This window comes from Notothenia rossii, assembly GCF_949606895.1.
Source record: "Notothenia rossii genome assembly, chromosome: 3".
Classification (NCBI taxonomy): domain Eukaryota; kingdom Metazoa; phylum Chordata; class Actinopteri; order Perciformes; family Nototheniidae; genus Notothenia; species Notothenia rossii.
Window position 1 is genome coordinate 18,581,644 of NC_136901.1, and position 25,468 is coordinate 18,607,111.

The 25,468-nt window shown below is 40.1% G+C and overlaps 1 protein-coding gene across 1 annotated transcript in view; it reads left to right on the forward strand.

Annotated features, from left to right (window-relative positions):
• Nucleotides 1-212: 212 nt before the first annotated feature.
• peli3 (pellino E3 ubiquitin protein ligase family member 3) overlaps nucleotides 213-25,468 on the forward strand; it is an 80,780-nt gene continuing 55,524 nt past the window's right edge. Inside the window, 1 exon segment of the mRNA XM_079671744.1 lies at nucleotides 213-434. The gene's annotated coding sequence lies outside the window, so the exon portion shown is untranslated.

Genomic DNA, 25,468 nt, shown 5'->3' on the forward strand with positions numbered 1-25,468 from the left:
AGAGAGAGAGAGAGAGAGAGAGAGAGAGAGAGAGAGAGAGAGAGAGAGAGAGAAGAGAGAGAGAGAGAGAGAGAGAGAGAGAGAGAGAGAGAGAGAGAGAGAGAGAGAGAGAGACGGACACGTAGGCGTGCCATCCGGCTGCTGTAATATCCGACAGCAGTGAACGCGTCTCAGTGTTGGTGTATCTGAACCTGAACGCTGCTGATCTGCGCTTCTTCTTCTTCTTCTTCTTCTTCTTCTTCTTCTCTCTCTACTTCTTCTTCTTCTTCTTCTTCTTCTTCTTCTTCTTCTTCTTCTTCTTTTTATCTGCTATTCTCCGTCTTCATACTCCCCAGGCCTTACGGGGACTGGCAGAGCCCGAGCACAGACACCCAGAGGAGGGATTACACACAGACCCGAGTCGGTCCCGGACATCCATCGGCAAACATCAGCGGGTACGGGCCTGTTTATAAGATTTCGTGCATCACCTGTCTTTATTACAGGATCTCCATCCTCACAGGGGCAGCTGGGGTCTGCTATACTGCTCTTCTAGGGAAATGATGGAGGGTAAAGTCACCTTATTTTGACTTTCTTAATCTGTATTAGGTCAATTCATTGGTAAATTATGTCAAACTGGTGTAATTGATTCGAAAATAGATAGATTTGTCTACCGGATTCTGCTGTTACTAGAGGCGTTTTGATTATTTACATCACTGCAGCTGTGTGTGTGTGTGTGTGTGTGTGTGTGTGTGTGTGTGTGTGTGTGTGTGTGTGTGTGTGTGTGTGTGTGTGTGTGTGTGTGTGTGTGTGTGTGTGTGTGTGTGTGTGTGTGTATGACAGGCAAAGGTGCGTAAGGAGGGTGTGTGTGCGTCTATATGTAGCGTGTGTTGTCTGCGGAATCCCCTGTGTACAAGCCCAGCCTTTAAAAACACAATAGCACTTTGTGAGGAAGAGGAGGACATATTACAGATGTTGCGTGGATCCTGATTTCTCCTTTTCCCATTGCAGCCTGTTATGGCCCAATAGGATCAGGTTACTACATCATCATGTGTTAATAGAGTAGAAGAAGTCCATCCACAGCATGGCCCTGCAATCCGCTGCAATCCGCACACACAGCAATTATAAAAGAGGCCATGATTGAATAATCTGGAGCAGGAATCTAGCGTTTCTGTCGCATTAACACTTTAATGCAATATGTCCAGGCTGCTTCTGGATGCTTCTATGATGCTTAAAGGATTTGGTGGGATGGTCAGGGGAAATTAGCTCAAAATGGCTCACGACACCAAAAGTAGTTGATGGTATTCATGAATCAACAATATAATAGTTTGCTGAGTAATGACTTATATATATATAGGGAGAGGGTAGTTTTAGACACATTGGCTTGATCATCGATATTTGGATATGATGCTGTTTCTGTAAGAAGAGTTGCATATGTAATGCCCATTTATAAAAGCAGACGGTACGGTGTCATTTACCTCTGAATTAATGGATATGATGTACGTTATTAATTCATAATTAATGCAGAGATGAGCTATGTGGATGTCTGTCTAAAGGCAGCTGTTACCTGAAGAGATTTATTTTGAGAAGTTTGGAGAAAATTATATTTACTTAAAAAAATAAGCAGTAGAGTTTTCTAATGTTAATGTTTGGGCCTAAAATAACACGTTTAATACACTGAAACTATGACTTTAATTCAATATTATGTCAACAGATTACACTAATATCATGTTGAATCTAATATATTTGCCCTCAACTAACCTTATACAATTATGATTATGATGCATTTAATTAAAATCAAAGTTTCAGTTAATCGGTGTAACACATGTTGGATTTGGACCCCCGAATTGAGTTGTCCAATTTTAATGTTTGAGCCTAAAATAACACTTATAATTACAAATGCTGGATTGAAGAGCCTTTGTACATTTTGAAAGAATGACAAATCATCCCTTTACAAAGTAGAGTTATTTTAATTCACAATAAACCACACAGGGTTAGCCTAGGGTGGCTAATGTTAGCTGTAGTGACCTTTAGATAGATAGATATTGCTGTTTAACTGAAAGTACGGACACAGCATGAGGTCCAATAAACACATTGAATGCATCCCTTCCTTACAAAACATTTGTAATGGATATGTTTGATTTTTTAAATCCTACATTTTTTTATTCAATAGATTGCTAACTTGCAATCTTCTTTATATCCTCAGCAACAACTATCTATTTTATAGTAAAGGACATAGTGGCAATATTAAGGAGTTTCAGCAATACATAAGGGATCATTTAAAACGTACTTGTGCTGATTTCTCTGACGTGCAGTGCTCTGTCTTTTAACCCCTTTCTCTGCCCTATTCCTCCTTAGCAACGGTCATTATTTTGCTTAGCAGCAGTGTGTTATCGAGTATTAATAACCTTTGAAATGTCCAAGTTGACCAATCAGAGTCGAGTATTCAATTAAGCTGTTTAATAAATAGTGTTAACAGTAACATAAAAGTAGAAGTAGTTAGTTAGCAATAGTTTATTGTGGTATTACTTTAGTACCATAAAAATCTGTGAAAGTGACAGTGGTGCTAGAACTTGTAGCCGTTAATAACTATAGCTGCTAATAAATAAACTAACACTACTCGTAGTATAAACAGCGGCTGAATAGACCGCAATCTTATTAACAGTATCATTGAAAGAAAGCTCTTTAGAAGGTCTTAAAAAAGAAAAAAAGAAAAAAAAGCAATAGGATGCAGTTTGATGAAAAGAAAAAATCGAGCTACAAGCGTAATGTATGACGGCTGTGAATAACTAGCTTAAGACATGTAGCCTACATACAAAATAACTAACTGCCCGACATGGAAATATATGAATGTTTGTTAGACAAATATATCATAATCACAGTTTCCAAACCCACAAGATCACTTCAAACAAGAAATGTGTGTGTAGGCGTGTCTGTTTGTGTGTGACTGAGAGATTAGCTAACACAGCAGCAGCCCACCTGTGAAACTCCTACGTAGCCCGAGGGGTCACACTGAGAAGAGGTGACCCTGCAAAACAAGAAGGGGAGATTTTAAATTACATAAAAATAGTTTGCTAGTAAACTCTTCTGACATGGTTCATTGAGTTCAGTTTAAACTAGGGCTGTCAAGTTAACGCCATTAATTATTTTAACGTGCGATTAACACATGTGTATTTGTCCTCAGCCCGCCCCGCACTTTCAGAGCCCAAAGGCTTGACGTTGTTGTTGTTGTTGTTAGTCGGATGGTGGTTTCCAAATGTGTTTTATTCCTGGATGGATATCCTCGTGGATTCATCTTCCTATTATACACACATGCATTTCCAAACATTTGGACTACCTATGTTGCAAATGTATTATCTTTTCAATTTACACACGGCATCTATTGCACGTCTGTCATTCCTGGGAGAGGGATCCCTCCTCTGTTGCTCTCCCTGATGTTTCTCTGTTCCCCTTTAAACTGTGGGTGTTCTCTGGAAGTTTTTCCTTGTACGATGTGAGGGTCTAAGGACAGGGGGTGTCGTATTGTCATACTGATTTTCTGTACAAACTGTGAAGTCCACTGAGACAAATGTAACATTTGTGATTTTGGGCTATATAAATAAACATTGATTGATTTATTTATTTTAAACAACAAGCCAAGCACACAGCTGATGCTGACAGCCCCGCTCCTGCCACTCGCGTGCGGCAGACCACGCTTGAAAGTTTGCCGGGGAGACTCCTGGACACGGCGTCTATGAGCAGCAAGCTTTCAACAGCGATAGCTAAATGGCTGGCGGTGGCTACAGCTTGCAGGACAATTAACATTCTGGAGGACGAGGGACTGTGTGAGATGATTCGGATCACATCCAACGTGTCAACTGCACATCACGGCGCATTATTTTGACCCTAGGTGGGAACTTCAGTCTCATGCTTTGACTGTTATGAAATAGAGGAGCGGCATTTCGCCGACAACTGTAAACAGGCTTGTCTGTTTGAGCAACTGGCTCAGTGCAGAGAAGTACACAGGGTTGGGAGAGAGTGTAATGGCGCATTTCCACTACAGCGCGGAGTGCGGTTTAAGCGTGTCATGCCCGTCCCGTTTTTGGTTGCGTTTCTACAAGGCGTAGTTCCGGCTAGCGGGTGCTTTTTCACAGTTTTTCTGGCTCTCCAAAATCGAGGTTCTTTCCGGGCCAACAACCGGGCTGAGTATGCTAAACTAGTGAGAGAATCGCTGGCAACTACAACAAAATGAACATATTTGACGTGATTTAATTGTAATACACGTTTCAAAATGATGCCAAAGTAACAACATACTGATACCGGTTAGTAAAAACCATGAATTAATGCTTTGACAAGTCTGCAGACAGACGGCAGGTGAAAAACCTTTTAAAATGCGTGTTTTCTAAATGGAGATCGACTAAGCTAACATATAGCTAATAGCTATATTATATATAATATATATATTTTATATATATATATATATATATATATATTAGGCTTGGGCGGTATGACGGTATTACGGTATACCAGGGTATTTCGAAATACCGTCGGTATGATTTTCAATACCGTGACGTCACAGACTGTGCGCCAAATCACAGATGCGTTTCATTCTATTACACTGACACGGAGTTTTGACAGGGACGACATTGGTTGTAATGCACAGCACGCGCCAGCAGAGGGCAGGGGAGGGCAGTCCGTCTTTCCCGCTCTCAGAGCTCAGCACAGAGCTGAGCTGAGCAAGATGGCGGCAGCATTTGCCGGCCCCGAACTCGGACAACTAGTAAAAAAGAAAAATGCATCTACGCCTGTTTGGGACTATTTTGGGTTTACTCGTCGCCAGTGACTTCATCCAGCACAACGAGAGACAGAGGCACTTCTTTGGGAATGTTTAAGACGGGGTGAGTGAGTGTTGACATGTTTTAATCCTATGCAACTGGTTGATGGTTTTGTAGTCGAGGTCGGACGGTTTTAAAAACGAAAGCATTTACGTGCTAAACATTCACGCGAGTAATCCAATGAATCAAATGGAAATAAGGTTTTTAACACATACACGGAATAATATTGCCAAACTAGTTAGTGAATATAGCAAACTTTATTCAATAAGTCAAGTATTTACTCCCGGAAAATGTTTATGTATGATGATATATTGTTAACTTAGCTCACTATGGAAACAACGTCGGACATCTACAAACGCGTCCTGTATCCGATCTCAAAATGTGCCATTTGCACAATATGTCATGTATGCAGCCCTTGCTTTGCACTTGGCGCACGTCGCGCTACTTTGCGAGCGTCTACCGGCTCGGGCTGCATTTTACACCGAACATATAATATACCGTTCGAAACATCTATTTGCCGCCGAACGCCACCTCACTCAAGTCGAACCAAATCATACCGTCAGTGGCGGCTGGTGGAAAATATTTTTGGTGGGGCTGTTGATATAGTGAGTAAAAAAGTTTTTGGGGGAGAAATTACCCCTTAAATTGGGACTGATACCGTCATATACCGTATACCACGGTATGATGTCAGCAAGGTATGACGGTATGAAAAAAATGATACCGCCCATGCCTAATATATATATTATATATATATAATAGCTAATATGCTCCAACCGTCCACACTCACAACAACGGCCTAAAGACATAAACAAACCAGCGATCAGTGGCGGCCGGCCCATAGGGGCTCTAGGGGCGCCGCCCCACCTCTTCCCACATTACAAATTAGAATTAAAAAAATTAAAATTAAAAAAATATATATATTTTTTTAATATATATTTTTAAAAATATATTTTTTTAATTTTAATTTTTAATGAACAAGGTACATATTATATAATTAGTATCAGTAAAATGTATAATCTACAATAAAATCTCGTTTAAAATGGTGTTACGATGTCTAAAGTTACTGATAAGTCACATGTTTCCTGCCTGGCCTTGCCCGTGTATCATTACCCTCTCTCGTCTGGGCGCTAAGAGAGGAACCCTCAACCAGTGCAGCAGCAACCACCAGCAGCTGACTGTTGCTATCTGTAAGCAATGGCTCCGAAACATAATTTCAGCCAATCAGCTTCGTCAAATCTGATGATCACCGGGCGCCAATGTCAGCGCCCGGTGCAGGGTTATGGCTAGAAAGGATCCGTCTTGTGTAAAACTCTCGCAAGAGCTTGCGAGTCACGTGACTGAATGTTTACGTTTGACAGGCAACCTTTCAGTTACGATCGTTAACATCAGTGGACCACAGCAAATGATGGTGAGAAGCTAAACTATCTATTAATTATTTCAATTACAGGGAGTGTGATTGTAACTGTGTGTGTGACTAGCTGGATGCAAAGAGGTAAACACTGTCTTTTGTTTCCCATGCTTGCTCTTCAAACAGCCGGGGACAGATACTATTTGCCCGTGCTAAATAAACACACACACACACACACACACACACACACACACACACACACACACACACACACACACACACACACACACACACACACACACACACACACACACACACACACACACACACATATATTGTAGTTTTGACAGCGTCCATCAAACTAGATGTTTTGCCTTAATGGTCTGTTTTCTAATATTTCTGTGTTTCTGAACCACGTCTGTGTCTGCATATAATGTTCGTATTTAGTCTCTTCAGGGTTCACGCGGGGTCTTAAAAAGTCTTACATTTGATAATCTGAATTTTAGGCCTTAAAAAGGTCTTAAATATGACAAAAAAAATAAGAAAGGTCTTAAATATGATTTAGAAGGTTTTAAAAATGATCGGATTTGAAAGGTACTTCTGTGTTGCGATAGCGTCTAAATGTGTTTTGGGAGAAATGTCCGGGCTGCAAAGTAACCAGTACGGTAATAGCCCTTCAGTTCCCCCCAACAATTTATATTGAATTAAATCAACTTGGAACCAGTAATCACTAACTTTGTTTCCCCCGGCCCCTTATTGGAGAACACCCAGCTAGTAACCTAGCAACCAAGCTTCAGTTTGCGGCAGTCAGAAACTCATGTATCTTCGAATCTACTTACAAATTAATATGGGGAAGTGTCAGTTCAACCATATTTGGTTGGAAAACATCTAATTTAGTGCTTGGTTGAGACCAGTGGAGGGGAATGTGTTTGAAGCCCGCCGCACCATTTGCAAAATAAATAAGCGTTTGTTTTGCTCGTGCAGCGTTAGCTAGTGGAGCGTTAGCTAGTGCAGCAGCTCCCGCAACAACACCGGGGGACCTCCGGGCGACGTTTGGGTCTACGTCAACCCTAAAAGCGGAGGTGCTGTAGATGCTAAATACCATAGCTAAACACCAATCATACAACAGCAACAATGAAATAGTGTAGCCAATTTAAATTAAGGGGTAATTTCTCAAAATGTTCCCCGTGTGGTTTATTCACCATTACAATTGCCCCACCTAAAATAATTTCCACCAGCCGCCACTGCCAGCGACTGTATTCGCCATGTAACAGACAGTCTGTGGTTTGTACTTGTTTAACTTTTGTCTAGTTTCTGAACAGATATGAGGAGCTGTGAGCTCTGACGGCTAACAGCTAACAGCTGATGTTGGTTTTGTGGTTCGCATTGAAGATGACGCCGCGGCTCCGCCTACACTGCGTTACTATAGTTACTGCCCCAGCTACTAAACTCTAATGGAAATGCAGCATAAAGTGAGCCTGGCCTACCAAGGCCTAACTATACAGCACTAAGCCGTGCGAGGCCCTGCAGTGGAAATGCGCCATAAGAGAGAGAGAGAGAGAGGTTCCAGGATGTTTTGTTGAGAATATTCAGGAGAATATGTGTCATTGTTCCAATGATAATAAACAAACATTTGCATAAAGCATATGCAAAATTAAATATCATATCATATATACATTTAGAAAAGATAACAAATGTGCGATTAATTTGCGATTATTCGCGATTAACTATTTTAATCGACTGACAGCCCTAGTTTAAACCCATTTCAATCTAAAGCCAATTCTCTGGTGAAGTTCTTCTGATCGTGTTTGTTGAGAGTGAGACGGCTCCATTAAGGATTGTCTAATTCCTCATATCCACAGAGCTCTATGTATATATGCAAGTCAAACAGAGGTTTAACCATTCCTATAACTAGATTATAGATATGTCACCATTTCAAACAGACCATATGCAATTCTCTGCAGTAAGCATTTATGTACAATTCCTGTGGAATTAAAAAGAAACAAGTTCAGCTAGATCAGTTATTATGTCACAGCGGAATATCAAAACAACGGCCCGGGGTGCAAAACGCATCAATGAAAGCGACCCTCTACCACACAAAACAACACCTGTAAATAACCCAATTTGTGTTCTTTGAAATTTAAAAGGATATTGCATTTTGTTTGTTACTTTTGTTGCAGTTGTATGTCTTAAGTGTAATTTGGCATTCTTTTATTTTGAAGGCGAGTTTACGCTGTTGACAGGAAGTTGTTATTGCTATGGAAACAAGAAAAGCTTCACAGCGGGCGGAACTTGTTATAAAGTCTGCGATAATAAAACCCACCCATTTAGAGGGAAGATATGATTGGTCAATTGTACTGTCATTTCTCTCTCGTTCAGTTACCCCAGCGCCATATAGACTGAGAGTTACGTCCTCTCCGTTCACTCCAATGGACCACTTTTTTACAGCAATGGCGGATCGTGGAGCCTCTCAATCGGTCCCCGGAAGTTAGCGCCAAGGCTAGCAGAGCTGTAGAGTTGCAGCATAATAGACCGTTCGTGACGGACTTTTAAAGGTAAGAAGAAGTTTAAAGATTTATATTGCGGATATTATCAGTACATTTGATTACAATTAACATGTGTATTAAAGGATGTCAGTGGATTATCCCTAAATTAGTAGATTTAGGGAACGTTTACAGATAACAGATTAAGCTATGGATACCATACCATAGTACCATACACTATACCATAGTGGTTGAATACACAGTATTAGGAAACACTTTATACTTACTGGACATGTTATACTCATTACATACTGTATATAAAATATGACCAAGAATGTGAGACAACTTTATAGAAATTCATATCACATCTGTTACTGATGCCATTTGTCATACTTTGTTAAACTCACAAATAATAAAGTTCCATAACTTCAGTTGGGAACAAAGGCCACACCTTATCTCCCCAAGTTAATTTCCCATCCAATAGGTGTGCTATATAGGTGTGTATAACCCTTTCTCCTGTCTGTTACTCCCTCTTTCAGCACAAGAACCAGAGGGGGATTCAATGGAGCCTGAATACCTGCACTGAGACCCTCACCCTGCACCCTGAGTCTCAACTCTCAGTGTTTTTCAAGCCTTTCCCTGTTTTTTTGTATTAAACAAAACATTAAGCTTTCCCAATGGTGTGGTTTTCGTTTTGTGAAAAAGTGCAAATGCAGTGTTTGTATATAATAAAGACATATTTTTTTGCTGTTAGTCGTGAAATTGCTCCTGCTGACTTGAGCCAGCCATTTTTTCCTCCGCTCTGTGTCAGTGGGGAAGCCGTACATTCGTACTCCTTTCTTGGAGCGATTTGAGCATCCCCAGGCAGCACAGCAAACCATGGTGGCGACCAGGAGGCAGCACAGCAAACCAGGACAACACGGAGGAAAAGGCACAGACAAACTGCATGATGTGCTGTTTATTGAATTCCATTTATTTGCAATAGATGTTCCTAAAACAACACATTTAACATCATCATCATCATCATGCTGCTGCTGCTGCTGCTGCTGCTGCTGCTGCTGCTGCTGCTGCTGCTGCTGCTGCTGCTGCTGCTGCTAGTCCTTTGATAGTCACCTGTCGGTCTCCTGTCCTTTCTGAAAGCCATAAAGATGACATTAGTCATTTAGATAACTTGTGTCCTCAATTACCATGGGATTACTGAAACTACCATGAATTTAAGAAAATGGTAGAAATGAATCTAATCTGAATTTTGAAGCATTCCTTTAGATCCCCTCCCTCTAAATATATCAATAAACATTAGAAAGTGATGCTCCTGACTACCATACAAGTTTAAGAAGATAATATTGGTTTTAAAGAATTCAAAGCTATAAATAAACAGCAACAGTCTCTTTAAAGGCCATGTAATGCATCTAACACAGGTGTTTTTTAACATGTAGTTTAGATATCACCAGAATAAAAATAAATAAAAATGTTTAAAGTTTGGTCATAATTAAATGACATATACGTTAAAAACCGATGTTGGTTCCGAAGTTTGCCGAGTACGCCCCCGATCACTCCCAAACGAGCGGTGACGTCACACGTGGCAAATATTGCCATTTGATCAAATCAGTCCAAATGGCAAGCAACGCGACAACTTCAGACAGCGACAGCGACAGCGATCATTCAAGCTCAGATTCGGTGGGTTATCTGGATTCAGTTACAGAAGTAGAGAGTGAACCAGCTAGCCTTTCACTTCAAGGCATCTTGCCTTATCAGTACGAGCCTCCTGTCCGGCAATCGAACAACGAGGCAGAAACTTGTGAAAGAGAAGCGAATTCCGCAGCCGGCGAGACTCGAGTCGGCAATACTGAATGGTAAATTCTGTTTTATTTAATTTGACCTGCACTAAATGTCGATCTTAATTTGTCATCTGTTCCTCACACGTCCGGCAGATATTGTTTTTTTTTTATGTTATGTACAATATTCAGGTGTACATGTCAATGCTGTGAAAGCATGCCCACTGCAGATGAATGTGTATGCTGCAGAGAGATCTGGCAGGTGATGGAACAAATAGACAGTTTGCAACCTACTGACCAGATAGCAGAGTCCTGCATCGGGTCGGGTATCCGCGGGTACCCGACGGGTGACCCGCAAAAAAGGTGATTTGCGGGTGGTATTTTTTCAAACGCTTTTTTCCGGGTTCGCTTCTGGGTAAAACAAAGATGATGCGGGTCGGGTTGCGGGTGTTGCATAATAAATATATTTAAACAATCATAATTTAGTTTAATGTTTAAATCCTCAGACCTCTCCTTCGCGGGACCGAGCATAATCATAACCTCTGCAGTGCATCTATCTGCTGCTGAGCGCACCACATTCTGAATGGCTGAGGTGAAGCTCTCTATAGCGGAGAATACAGCATTTTCAATAACTCTTCCTCAAGAGCAAAATCCAACGTCTGGGAGGCTTTTGGTGTCAACCTAGATGGAGAAAATAACCAACATCCCAGGCTTTTTGAGCCAAATATGCAACTGCGTGTGTTAATAATTGCACGTTGTCACTGCTTATATATATGCGGGTTCGGGTCGGGTTGCGGATCTTGTGCCGGCGGGTCGGGTCGGGTTGCGGAACTAATTGGCAATATGTGCGGGAAGCGGGGCGGGTTCGGTAGGCCTATTGCACGTCACGGGTGCGGGGCTGGAGCGGGTCTTGAAAATCAGACCCGTGCTGGGTGTCTCAGTGTTTGGACACTGAAAATAGCGTATCTCCAATACAAACAACAACACAGAGCAGTTGATGGCCCACTACACCAGTAAGTAAATATTGATTGACCCAACTGCCTATTGCAGCTTTGCTTTCATATAATACTTTTAGTCGCTACAGATATGGTACACTTTTAAAGATACCATTAAACTCTTTCAAGCAGTCAAAAACAGCTTGGCTTTTATTTTTTCTGTGTATGCAAGTTCAATGTATGCTTGGGAAAAGAAACAACTACACATGTGAGGAAATATATAAGAGGTCTATGATTCTGTCAAGCAGTCATGTACAACCTCATATTTATTTTGTGAAAGTAAAATACAAATATCATGTTATAAGCCAATTTGTAACCATTGCTACATAATAGTACTACATAACATTTTATTTTTCTCCAAATATATTTATAATCTGTATACTTTTTTTTCATTAGGAAGTATCGATATACAGCTTATCGACAGTTTGTACATTGCTGCTGGGGTGTACTCGGCCCAAAAATCAGAGTCCCGCTGCCTGCATGTGCTGTAACCGAGATACGGAAGACTTACCCTGAACCGGGAGGCCGCTATCAGGGATTTCAATGGCCAAATCTGTAATTTGACATAAGTCATGCAGCTGAACTGGTTAAAATGGTTTCGCATGATGTAAATAATTTACAAAGTACATCATTTACAATATTATTTTTCCAAAGAAACATGTAAATATAACAACATTTTCCAAATCACAAGTTTGTAAGATTGTATTAATTTACTGTTTGATAAATAAAAAAGGGTTCTTTTGTTATTTTTTCACTTGTAACATTTGATCTTTATTGCAGTGTACATTAGTCTATTTTGGTATATGTGCCAGCCCACAAATAATTAAAAGTGGTAAAAATAATAAAGACATTCAGACGTAATTCATTTTTGGCCTTACTTATTTCACTTCAACTTTTATATATTTCAGTCACTAGGCAAGTTCACTGTACTCTGGTGACATTTAGCTCAAGCTGGCATAACACCTGTAGTAACTTAATTCTGACCCGAGTTTTGTGCACAATCTTCCAGCACCCATGATCAATGTTTATAGCAATCAGGAAACATTCACAGCTCACAACTACACATCGCTTCCCCATCATGAATTGTTAGATAAAAAAAGTTTAGCGAGGTCTGGTTACACATATGTTGAGCGAAAATAGCGGAAGGATACAAAACAAACAATCCAGACGAGGCTGGTGTTTGCCACGTGTGACGTCACACAGCTGGGTTAATGGCTGGCAAGCTTTTCGCTACCGGAGCGGAATAACACGGGAAAGTGGCACACATTTCATGTTATTTGGGGGTTATTTATGGAAAGAATCATTGAGGTTGATATGTCAAATGAAACAGTGGAAAGTGATGAAGCGATTTATTAACACAGAATAACGTTTATTTTGGACATTTCATGGACTTTAACCAAGGCACTGTTAGCCTAACATGTAAACTAGTTGTTCACACTAATCCTAATATTATTACTTAATATTAGAAAATTCTATTTTATTTTTTAAAACATATTTATGTAAATACATACACATATCGATTTGTTGTATAAATATTGCAAATCAAAACCTTTATTCACTAATAATTACCAAAAATCGTAGTTCTATCTCCTGTTATCGAGTCACATTGCCCGCCATGAACTTCCGGGGAACGATTCTCGTCTACATGAACCACGTGACGATAACCGTTTTTGGACTTCCGCTGTCGTAACTCTTCTATCTATATGGTGCTGAGTTACCCTAGCGGGCCCTCTTTGAATTTACAGCAGGACCACCAATCAGCTCCTGTCTTCACCTCGCAGAGACAAGCTTCTTTCATTTAACCCTTCACATTCAAACAGAAACTGAATAGGCAGATTCAAAGGATTTATTTCTTTGGACATTTTATTTTAAATACAATTAAATCAAGTTATTTTGGTAAAACTAATGAAAAATATAACTAAAAAAAGATTAAAAAAAAAAAAGTTTTTTAATATTATTTTGTAGAATATCAGAGAGGGCCTAGAGGGCTCTGACGACTCGCCACTGGTCAGTTGATGTTACAATACTTATACTGCAAGATGAAACCGTCATCAGTTTCCCAAAGGGCTCTACTAATTTTTCCATTGCATCAGAGCCACTTGTTTTTAGATTTGTGATAGACAGCTTGTGGCACCGGAAAGATGCTGATTAAGGTGATGGTATGCTAGAGCAGTGATTTTCAATGACTGTGCTGTGAGAGATGGTCAGGTGTGGCATGGGACATTTTTACATTTCACTTAATCGGTACAACAATATGATTTAGTCGCTGCAAATTGTTGGGTTCAGAATTCCAGAAAAGACAGACAACGTCTAAGTTTAACTATTTATTGTAAAGAGAGCAAACGATATATATTACTTGGTCAAAGACTCGTCACGTCTTTGGGAATCACAGGCAGCAAAGCTGTAATCTGTAACCACCAAATCCGTCAAGAGCCTCGAACCTCGTGCGACAATACATTTGATTACACACGCCGTTGCACGTACATTTATGATTGGTCAAGACTAGATGAAGAGATACCACGGTTTAGACTTGGTTCTCTTTGGTTGGTGCACAGACTCAGATAGAGTCTCTTGGCAACACGATCCTCCAATCAGCATTCGGCCGGCCTGTGGAAGTCCCTCCCTACTCTGGCACCATCATACGTAATTTGTTTTGATGAAGCTTCTACAGAAAAGTGGAATCTTGGTTATACTGATTCCCAGCTATGCGTGGGCACGGAGCTAACCCAGGTGGCCAAGGCCATAGCCTCAATAACTCATTGTTTCTACAGTGCATGCATCTGGTTACACAATGTGTAAGAAGGTGCCAACATGTTCCTTTTTTAACTTTGATCCGGATTGCATCTGCAGTGCGTTCTACAACTTCCCATGGTCCACTCCATACAGGTTGCAACGACTTCATCTTGTGGATTGCTACTTTTACCCAATCACCTCCAACAGAAATATTCATCATGGGCCTGGCATATATATTACTAACAAAGAACTGCTAACAGAGCACTTATATACTAATAAAGGACTGTCTTATCTAAAGCCAATTGAGTAGCACTTGAAAGGTTTTAGCTCTATGAAACCTGATGTACTTATATGATTCTGTTTTCTTCAAGGTTGTATCTTCCTGGTCGAATGCACTTATTGTAAGTCGCTTTGGATAAAAGCGTCAGCTAAATACAATGTAATGTAATATGCTTCCGCCTGAATTTTTCACAAAAAGTGAAATAATGTCAGGCTTTTGGAGTCAGTCAGGACCGAGGGTCGGAGCAGCTCATTCGAACACAGGAAGCTGTATTTTCAAAATAAGAGTTCCTTTTAATATTATGTTTAATAATACATTTTTAATTAACTAGACCACTGGGTCATGTTAAGACCATATTTTCTGTCGGTTTGGTGTTACAAATATCAAAACAATATATGTGTGGATAACAAAATACATCCATCATAAACTAAACTGGAAACAGCAGTATATTTTATTGTGTTAACACTGTAGACAGTTTTGAACCCACACCACCTAGTGGTTAAAGAACGTTATTGATTTTTTTTTTTTTAATATGTTATATTTGATGAAAACATGAAAATATTAAGATTACATACTTTTATAGGGGGAAAGTAGAAGGTCAATGATAGAAATATAGAATAGAACATATCAAGAAGATACTGTAGGTGATCTCTACAATAAAACGGTTTAGTGCCGGATGTACAAAGATATTAATAGGAGGATGTGCAAAACAGACAAACTAATTAACCTTTATTTAAACATTAAAGAATACTTTAAATTAAGGTCTTCTTTTAAATAAGATAAAAGCTTTGGGGGTATCAACAGATAAATATGAAGCCTGACGAAGTACTTCTTACTTATTTTTTCTACATTTATGCTTAAACTTGCTTGAAAATTACAATTAAAAAAGTGAATGCAGGATTTTATATGTTTTACGAGACATAAGGGCAGGAATTCAGAGGGAAAGGAGCAATTTTGAGCTCTGCTCTTAAAAACGGCTTTTTTTTAAGGTCATACGTCAAACGCGTCATATTACATCACACAGGGGACACATCTCCGCTCTCTGACCGCGGGTATAGTAGAGTTGCGTTGAGTAGAGCGGTTGTGTTTTAAGGAGCTGGTATTTTTTGGTAGTTTTACATTGTATTTCACCATTTGTAATCATGGTGCAGTATTGTATTTGTGCAGGTTGCACAAATACCAGCCTGTCAGGACATCGAGTCCACAGTAAAAAGGACCGGAGCTAGCGTTCGTTCCTGGGTGCGTTGTGCATCCACCTCCCTGCAGCACATACTCTCCACAGCTTTATCAGGAAACCGTATTACTTCTCTCTCCCCCCCCCTTCGCTGCTCTCTCTCTCTCCCCTCCGGTACACGGCACCGTAAGACATAGTGTGGAGTTGCATTAGGTAACGCTGTGGTGGCTGTACTGCTCCAGCAATCTCCTTTGTGTTTGTTTGTTTCCCCCTGTCTGTGTTGTTTGTGTGTGCGTGGTGGCTGTCACTCCTGGCTCCCGGCTCAACCTCCACTCACCTGCTGCAATCAGCTGTGCACCTTCCCCGACTACACACCTGCTTTCCATCAAGCCATTTACAACGACATATCAACGGAGGCTCCACAACCTTTCTCCGCCAGATCGTCAAGTATCAGCCGTATCTCGCGTCTCTCCTCCGGTACACAGCACCGTAGTGTGGAGTTGCATTAGGTAACGCGAGATACGGCTGATACTTGCGCATTAGTTTCTGTTATGGATCAGTATCAACAGTCCTGCCAGTAACGTTACTATATTATCAATGCTACTTTAGTTATAGCCTGATATATGATAGCTAACTTTACAATGTTGTGATGTGACGTTAGCTAACATTCTGTAGCTAACGCCGGTCACTCACCAAGATAGCTGCCCAGTTCTCCACTGGTTCTCCTCACACCACAGCTCAATTTCTCTCCGATGGCCGTTATTTCTTCTAATCCTTGGCTGCTCCTGGTCTGTTGGACGCCTAGCAGGCTCATAATTATAAGGTTGTGGTCCGTCATATGCATTCGAATATTCGAATATTCGTGTCGAAACTAGCATTGGGATCCATTTTTATTAATACGTTACACCGGCCGCTCTCCCCCTTGTGTCCCCCGTGTTACTTCACACGCGGGAGGTCACGTGCCGAGGCTTTTTTATGCGGAAGTGAACATTTCTTACAAAAACGACGCCAGATATCACTGTAGTGTATATTTCTGTATATATTTTAGAAAATCTAGTGTATTCATCATTTTCCTACACATTTATTCACAGGTGTCTTTAACCTGGAAGTTGCTCTTTAACGTCTAATATATTGCATAATTTATTGTGAGATGTGAGACATTGTGAGATGAGCCCCCCCCCCCCAACCGACAGGAGTGAAAACATTTTTTTTGGAAACAAAGTAGGCTACCTTGCAAATATAATTCCTGTTTATTATTATTATCAACACAGTTACTTTTTTATAGAGTGAGGTAAATGGTAAATGTGCATGTATGTCGTTCAGTATGCGTTTACACGTGATTATGTCTGCATTTCCTGCCAAATACTAGCCTCAAAAAGATTAAAATATAATGAATGCAAATAAACTACTTCTACTAATAATAATAATCATAATCAATTCAATAATATAAATACTATATTATTTTATTATAATATAGTTGTAATATAGTCAAGACAAAACATAATTATGACATGCTCAAAAACTGATATTTCTTAAATCTGTATTCAAATGTAGTTGCCTCTGTCAGCAATGTATCAACAACTACACACACATTTCTATCAGTATTTCTCTGTGTTGTGGTTGACATGATGATGACTGTTAGGAGTTAAGGGTAGAGGCTGAGCATCACCATGAAATGTGCAAATTGACATAAAAATGAATAAAAGGGGAAAAAATGCTCCATGTTTTTTAGACTGTAAACTTTAACTGTTATGTAAGCCAACTAGACAGACAGTTTATCACTCTTCCTCCTGTACATTAGCAGATAAATACTTGAATGAATGTTAAATAAAGAATGCTGGAAATAACTGCATCTCCATTAGCCTATATGCTATGCAGAGACTGCCTTCTTCATGTCGTAAATTGCAGCTGATGTTTTAATATGGCAATTGGCAATTTGACTTATACAACATTCGCAAGTTGTACATTTGACTCATACAATAACTCTCTAAATGCTCTAGTTTCTTCATGATTTATTTTTTTCCCTCTCGGACTGAAACTGTCTTTTCATCGACATCTCTTCACCTGCACTTGTGGCCGTATCGAAGCCGTGATTGGTCAGATGTCAATTCATTGCAACGGTGTCGGGTTACAGACGTGCTCCCCTTGTCACCTCTCACTCTCGCATGTCAGCGGGGGGTGCCACAGCAGCTGAGGCCCTCTGGGTGGGGCCCCCTGCGCAAGGCGGGGCCCCATGCAGCCTGCGTGATTGGCCTGTAGGGAGGGGCGGCCCTGGGTATACACACATATTGATAGATGTCTTGTAATGAACTGTTGAGGAACCTGCAACCCAAGTTTTTCATCTCCGACCTTTTTCATCTCCGACCTTGTCAGGTATTGAACATTCAATAAATGAAGAACACAGAATTATTAAATATAAAACACAGAATTTGTGTGATTATACTAAATTATTTACAAATAAACACCACTGCATATTTACAACTGTTACACATGCTGATGTAACGCAAATGTTTCCAACTTTGGATCAATAAAGTATATCTTATCTTAAGACGATCTATATGGCTACTGCCATATTTGCAAAATTTGCCTCTGAACCTTGACAAGTGCATGTTTCAGGCTTATCAATTAACAATAGGAGTGGTAGGGCTGAACGATTAATCGATTTTAAATCGAAATCGCGATTTTAGATGATGCGATTATCAAATCACAAAGCCTGTGACTAGTTTGAATCCAGTTTTGGAAAGTCTGCTGTGGATTCATTCCATTTCAAAGCGCTGTTTGACGCTAGCCGTAACCTTGGCGCACTGACAGTGCGCTGCAGTGACAGTGTGGTTTAGAAAAGAATAACAAATTTGAAGGAAAAAACGATGAAACAATAGAGATGTCAGTATTCTGAGCCCCTACTCTCCTCCTAACTGACGGCAATCAATCAATCAATGTTTATTTATATAGCCCAATATCACAAATGTTACATTTGTTTCAGTGGACTTCACAGTTTGTACAGAATATCAGTATGACAATATGACACCCTCTGTCCTTAGACCCTCACATCGTACAAGGAAAAACTTCCTGAGAAACCCCACAATTTAAAGGGAAACATGGGAGAAACCTCAGGGAGAGCAACAGAGGAGGGATCCCTCTCCCAGGACGGACAGACGTGCTATAGAGAACCGCAGTGACGCGTCATAAAACCCGGAAGTAAACTCCTTCCGGTTCCTTCGTCAAAAACCAATGCAATTTCTCCATAGGATTTTGGAAAATAGCTCGAAATAAGGTCTGTGGTTGACACACATTTAAGAGAGGGATCACGTTTTGTTCAGCCGGATAATCTCCACATGTCAACCCTACTTTTATAATTTTTGAATCATAAATCTAGTCGCCGGAAGCAAAATACTAACGTTATGCTATAGACGAACTACAAGCCAGTACAGCAGCAGGGTCGCACGACTTCAACGTCACGCCAACTTAAGATAGTTTCAACTAACTTGCACTGAAACTGCACTTTGAACACTTTAAATATATTAACATTTTAAACTGTATACCGCGGTTATCTAGGCCCTTTTTGTTTTGTTTTATGTATACATGTCACACTGTGGGAAACGATATTTCGATATTTCTGGATGTATAACACATGTAGAATTTTTGACAATAAAGCTGAATTTGACTTTCGCGGGCTTGCATATTTTAACAACGCTTTTCATTTTAGCCACACTGAATTTAACTAGAAGTCATGGCTGTGTCAATTACCAGTCTGATATCGTTTTACAAAGATGACAAGAAGAGTGTAGATAGGAGAGAACCACTACAAGTCAGGACACGTTACAGTGCAGTCTAGATGAAGGTGTGCTTACCGGTGTTGTCAGGGCTAGCATGAGGGACAAGGTTTATAGTGTCGGTGAGTAGTGATAGCAAGAGTACCGTTAACCTAGAGTTAATTTATTCACATTCATTCCCATCAACAAATCCATTTTATGTGTCACATGAAATCTTTATTAGGCAAGGCAAGTTTATTTATATAGCACTTTTCAACACAATTCAAAATCACATTCAAAGTGCTTTACAAAAAATGAAAGACATTAAGAAAATGGCATTTAAAATCAGTCATTAAAAAGAAAAGCTAATCAAATAAACATTAAAAGAAAAAATACATGGATAAAAGTTACAGTGCAGTCTAAGATATGAATAGTTCTATTAAAAGCAGCGACAAAAAGAAAAGTCTTCAGCCTGGATTTAAAAGTAGTAAGAGTTGCAGTGGACCTGCAGGTTTCTGGGAGTTTGTTCCAGATATTTGGAGCATAATAACTAAACGCTGCTTCTCCATGTTTAGTTCTGACTCTGGGGACAGAAAGCTGACCAGTCCCTGAAGACCTGAGAGATCTGGATGGTTCATAATTTATCAGGAGGTCAGAAATGTATTTTGGACCTAAACCATTCAATGCTTTATAAACCAGCAGCAGTATTTTGAAATCTATTCTTTGACACACAGGAAGCCAGTGTAAAGACTTCCGAACAGGAGTGATGTGATCCACTTTCTTAGTGTCAGTGAGGAACCAGTGTAAAGACTTCAGAACAGGAGTGATGTGATCCTCTTTCTTAGTGTTAGTGAGGAACCAGTGTAAAGACTTCAGAACAAGAGCGATGTGATCCACTTTCTTAGTGTCAGTGAGGAACCAGTGTAAAGACTTCAGAACAGGAGTGATGTGATCCTCTTTCTTAGTGTTAGTGAGGAACCAGTGTAAAGACTTCAGAACAGGAGTGATGTGATCCACTTTCTTAGTGTCAGTGAGGACTCGAGCAGCAGCGTTCTGAATCAGCTGCAGCTTTCTAATAGATGTGTTAGTGAGACCTGTGAAGACAACATTACAGTAGTCCAGTCTACTGAAGATAAAAGCATGGACAAGTTTTTCCAAATCCTGCTGTGACATTAGTCTTTTAATCCTAGATATGTTCTTTAGGTGATAGTAGGCTGATTTAGTAATTGTTTTAATGTTGAAACTCAGGTCAGAGTCCATGACTACACCTAGATTTCTGGCTTTATCTGTTGTTTTGAACATTGCAGACTGAAGCTCAGCGCTAACTTTTATACGTTCTGCCTTGGCTCCAAAAACCATTACCTCAGTTTTATCTTTGTTTAATTGGAGAAAGTTCTGACACATCCAGTCATTGATTTGTTCAATGCACTTACTCAGTGTTTGAATTGGAGCATAGTCTCCTGGTGAAATTGTTACGTAAATTTGTGTGTCACCCGCATCGCTATGGTAACTTATTTAGTTGTTCTTCATTATCTGAGCCAGTGGTAGCATGTAGATGTTAGAGAGAAGAGGCCCCAAGATTACAAATATTTTCACTATTTTGAAATTTTTATAGATCAAAATTGAACGAAAGAAATAAATATGATATAGATATACAGATACTAAAGATAGGCATGTACTTGCTTTCAAGCAGAACACAGGGAAAAACAAACTTAGCGGGAGTGTTTACGTGTTAGGCGTAATGACGTACAACGGCCTCGACAATTTCTGTAGTCCTATTCAGCCACTCGGTAACAACCATCGTTTTTCAGACACGTAAACTCTTCAAAAATCACCAGTGGGGTCACTGCTGATGTATTTAATCTCGTAGAACAAAACGTGATTTATTTCTTAAATTTGTGTCAACCACAGACCTTATTTCGAGCTATTTTCCAAAACCCTATGGAAAAAATGCATTGCTTTTTGACGAAGGAACCGGAAGTGCTAAAAATGCTAACTTACTTCCGGGTTTTTGGACACGTCACTGCGGTTCTCTATAGATGCCGTGTGGAAATCGAAAAGATAATACATTTGCAACATAGGTAGTCCAAATGTTTGGAAATGCATGTGTGTATAATAGGAAGATGAATCCACGAGGATATCCATCCAGGACTTATGATCCAGGACCACAGCAGCAGGCACAGCCATGACTCGCGATCCAGGACTCGCGATCCAGGACACAGGACCGCAGCAACAGGATCATCCATGACTCCGGATCCCGGCGTATATAGACACCAAAAAGAAAGACATTTGGGGAAGCTGGGTTATTCGGAACATGAGAGAATACAGGTACAGACAAAGAGAAGGAAGAAGTAAGATGTCCCCCGACAAACCAAGCCTATATCAGCAAAACTAGGCGCTGAATCTAATCAGCCCTAACTATAAGCTTTATCAAAAAGGAAGGTCTTAAGCGCACTCTTAAAAACGGATAGGGTGTCTGCCGCCCGAACACAAACTGGAAGCCACAAATGTGGAGCTTGATAAGAAAAAATCAACAACAAAAGTCCGACATTATAAAATTAAAATAAAGAAGTATAAACAATGAGTGTGGCTTGATATTGAGTTAGAAAAAGGTTGATAAACGCTGTGAGAATGGATCTGCGGAGAGCATTTATCCGCGATCCCAACTCGTCTATTACCAACGTTGAGGCAGCTCTATGCAAGTCAATGGGATGCCCTGTTAGTTGAAAATCGGCGCTAAAGGGCCCCCCACTGCGTTTGATAGTGACGCCAAGGGATCCTGACATAACGTTACTATATTACGAGTTGGGAGTGAGAATGTGTTGTCAATATATATATATGTGTCAAGCGCTTAGCAAAAAAAAAAAAGTAGTTCAAATTAGGTTACCTTTAAACTTGGTGGGTGGACTCGTCTAAAGATTGTGGCAGAACTTGAGGCAGGTGATATCACTACAAAGAGGGGCATCTATTCACTAGGGCTGATAGTTAAGATATCTTCAATTTCATTTCCCACAGGAATCACCTGACATCACCCACAATGCTTTGTGATTGCAAAGCTGAAATATGCTGACTCCTTATCAGGATTACAAACCGTGATGATCTATGAGACAGCTCACAAGCTGCTGTCATGCTTGATGCTGCATAGGAACAGGCATGATGTAACCGTATGACGTACACCACTATTCCTATTTTATGCATGTAAACAGTCTGCAACGGCTGAAATCCCTAATGTACCTCCAGAGGGAGTTTCTCTCCCCCCATGCCTGAAATGCCTCGATCTTAATCCTTTTTGTACTTCTGTATCATAGTGACATCACTATGTAACACTCCTGATAATATTGGTTAGCGCTGAATATACACATACACATACACCTACACATCAGCAGGAGAGGACTCTTTAAAGTAGAGACACTACATACTGATATACACCTGAACATCAGCAGGAGAGGACTCTTTAAAGTAGAGACACTACACACTGATATACACCTGAACATCAGCAGGAGAGGTCTCTTTAAAGTAGAGACACTACATACTGATATGAACCTGAACATCAGCAGGAGAGAACTCTTTAAAGTAGAGTCACTACACACTGATATACACCTGAACATCAGCAGGAGAGGACTCTTTAAAGCAGAGACACTACATACTGATATACACCTGAACATCAGCAGGAGAGGACTCTTTCAAGAAGAAACACTACATACTGATATACACCTGAACATCAGCAGGAGAGGACTCTTTAAAGTAGAAACACTACATACTGATATGAACCTGAACATCAGCCGGAGAGGACTCTTTAAAGTTTTAACTCAAATAATTGTTGAGTCATCTGTATCATTTAGATTGAGCATACGCATTGTCCCTCTATAGATATTAGATATCAGCGTAAAACCTGGTGACCTTCAGAGAGGGCTGTGGCTGCTATACGTCTGTCAGCTGTTTGCATCTATATTTGACTGCTTTCTGAATTGCAGCGAAGAGTGTTTAATGATGAGGGGAGGGAAGAGAGGGGAGATTCTTAAAAATTCTCTTTCTCTATCATCCCCACTCAATTGGTCATGTGACTTCTTGAAATTCAAATAACCCTGATGAGTGCTACAGGTGCGTCCTCTCTGTCTCTTTGCAGGAGCAATAACCCATTCTCCAGCTTTCTTGCTCTTTCTCTCATTTTAAATTTAAAACAAAACGTATCGCCTTACTGCATCCTATACGACAGGACTATGTAGGAGCAGACAGAGCTGCCGGACACACACCCCATCACAGTATAGGAGCAGCCTCACACACACACATTCGCCCATTTCATACAAAACACTCAACAGTGACTACATTGTGCGTACAATTCAACAATTCAATTAAAATCAACTGGCTAACGTAGATTCTTGAACTATCACAATTGAAACTATTTCCCTTTTGTCTATTACTCTATGACCAAATACCTTCAAAACAAATAACAACAGACTTATTGGTGTATGTGCAAATTAGCCAATGTTGGGATTGCACCAAACTTAACTTACAGTTTTTTGAGAATTTTAGCATGCTGACGTTAACATTTTGATCAAAGTGCTACTGTGCCTTTATACAGATTTGCAGAGCTGTGAGCAGGACTTTAGAGAGAGTTGTATATTCATTTGTTTATTGGTTTGTTTGTCTCCAGGATTACCAAAAAAGTACTGACCTGATGTCCATTGAACTTTATAGAAGGGAGTAGCATGGGCCAAGAAAGACCCGATACATTTTGGATAGAGCTACATAGAGTATTTTTCATGGAGGTCTGCTTCAGTTTCACCCAAACCAAAAGAGATTTTTATTTCAATACAGTAAATGTATAGAGACAAGTCCCCTATCGGCACAGCCACATTATCTCGCTCAAATGATGCAATTTGTTTGTATCATTTGTCATAGCTAGGTGGAAAGACACATTTTATCCAGCCAACTAAGTTCTGATTGGTCGACACCAGCCATTGAATTTCCAAAAATCGAATGATATTGTGGGTGAAATGATAAACCTTAGTTAAACCTTTTAAAGTGTAGAATTAAAGAAAACAACTACCAAAAATGGAATGGACCCAAATCCAAGCAGAAAGAGAAAGTGAAAGAGTTGGAAGGATCGGAGGCTGGATTTATGGGGGGGGGGGGGGGTAACAGAACCGTTCATAACACTGGCTTTTAGGATTTGCACAGTATAAAGTGTTACATAATGTGAATCAGTCATGCTCTCTGCCTCCGTCATGATTAAAATATGAAAACATACACAACACAACTCTGTATTACTGATGTTTCACATTATTGTATGTATAAAAAAATACATCTTTCCTTATTGCTACCTTTTACTTAGATTTAATCAGACAATAAACCCTCTCTTTATACCATCCAAGAGCACTGTCTCATTTCCAGTAACTAAGAATACATGTGAATTCTTTATTTAAACAGGTTGAACAGGAGTGTGATGAGTTTGTCATGAGGCCATAATTCACTGCAGAGTTCATTTGTCAGTTGGAGTATATTTAGCTCCCTGTTCATTTGTTACTGGAGGAGACCAATGTGACTCTTCCTTTCTTTCTCCTTTTCATCCTTCTTTCTCTCCTACACACTCCACACACTCTCGCCCTTCCCCTGCAGTGGGTGGTTAGAGAGAGTGAATGCTGGGGGGAAGGAGAGGGAGGCCAGAAAAAAGAAAAGAGGATAACAAATGTTCAAACAAAAGCAGTATGGAGGAGGGAGTGTTATGCTGAAATACCAAAACCTATGATAGCATGATAATGTACACACTTAGCATGTACTATATGCCGTAAATGGTTGTCCCACTAAGAAAATGTGGAATTGACATCCTTATGAATGAGCTGACGTACGCTAAATAAAAGGTATCGGATAGTTACGGAGTGCACTGTATTTCAGAAGCTAGTAAACTGAAGCTAGCCAATAAGGAAAACTACTAAAGCTATGGCGAAAGTGTTAGCAAACACCTTCCTATATCCACACCCATCAGTTACAGAGTAAAACATCCTGTTTGTGTCCACCTGATGAATGAGAGACCAATGCTGACTCTCCTTTCAGCTTTGGTTTGGTCTCCACCACCTACTGAGACACATATCTGTTTCTTTAGCTGCTAAATGCTTCACTTTGTTCAGTACCTAGTCT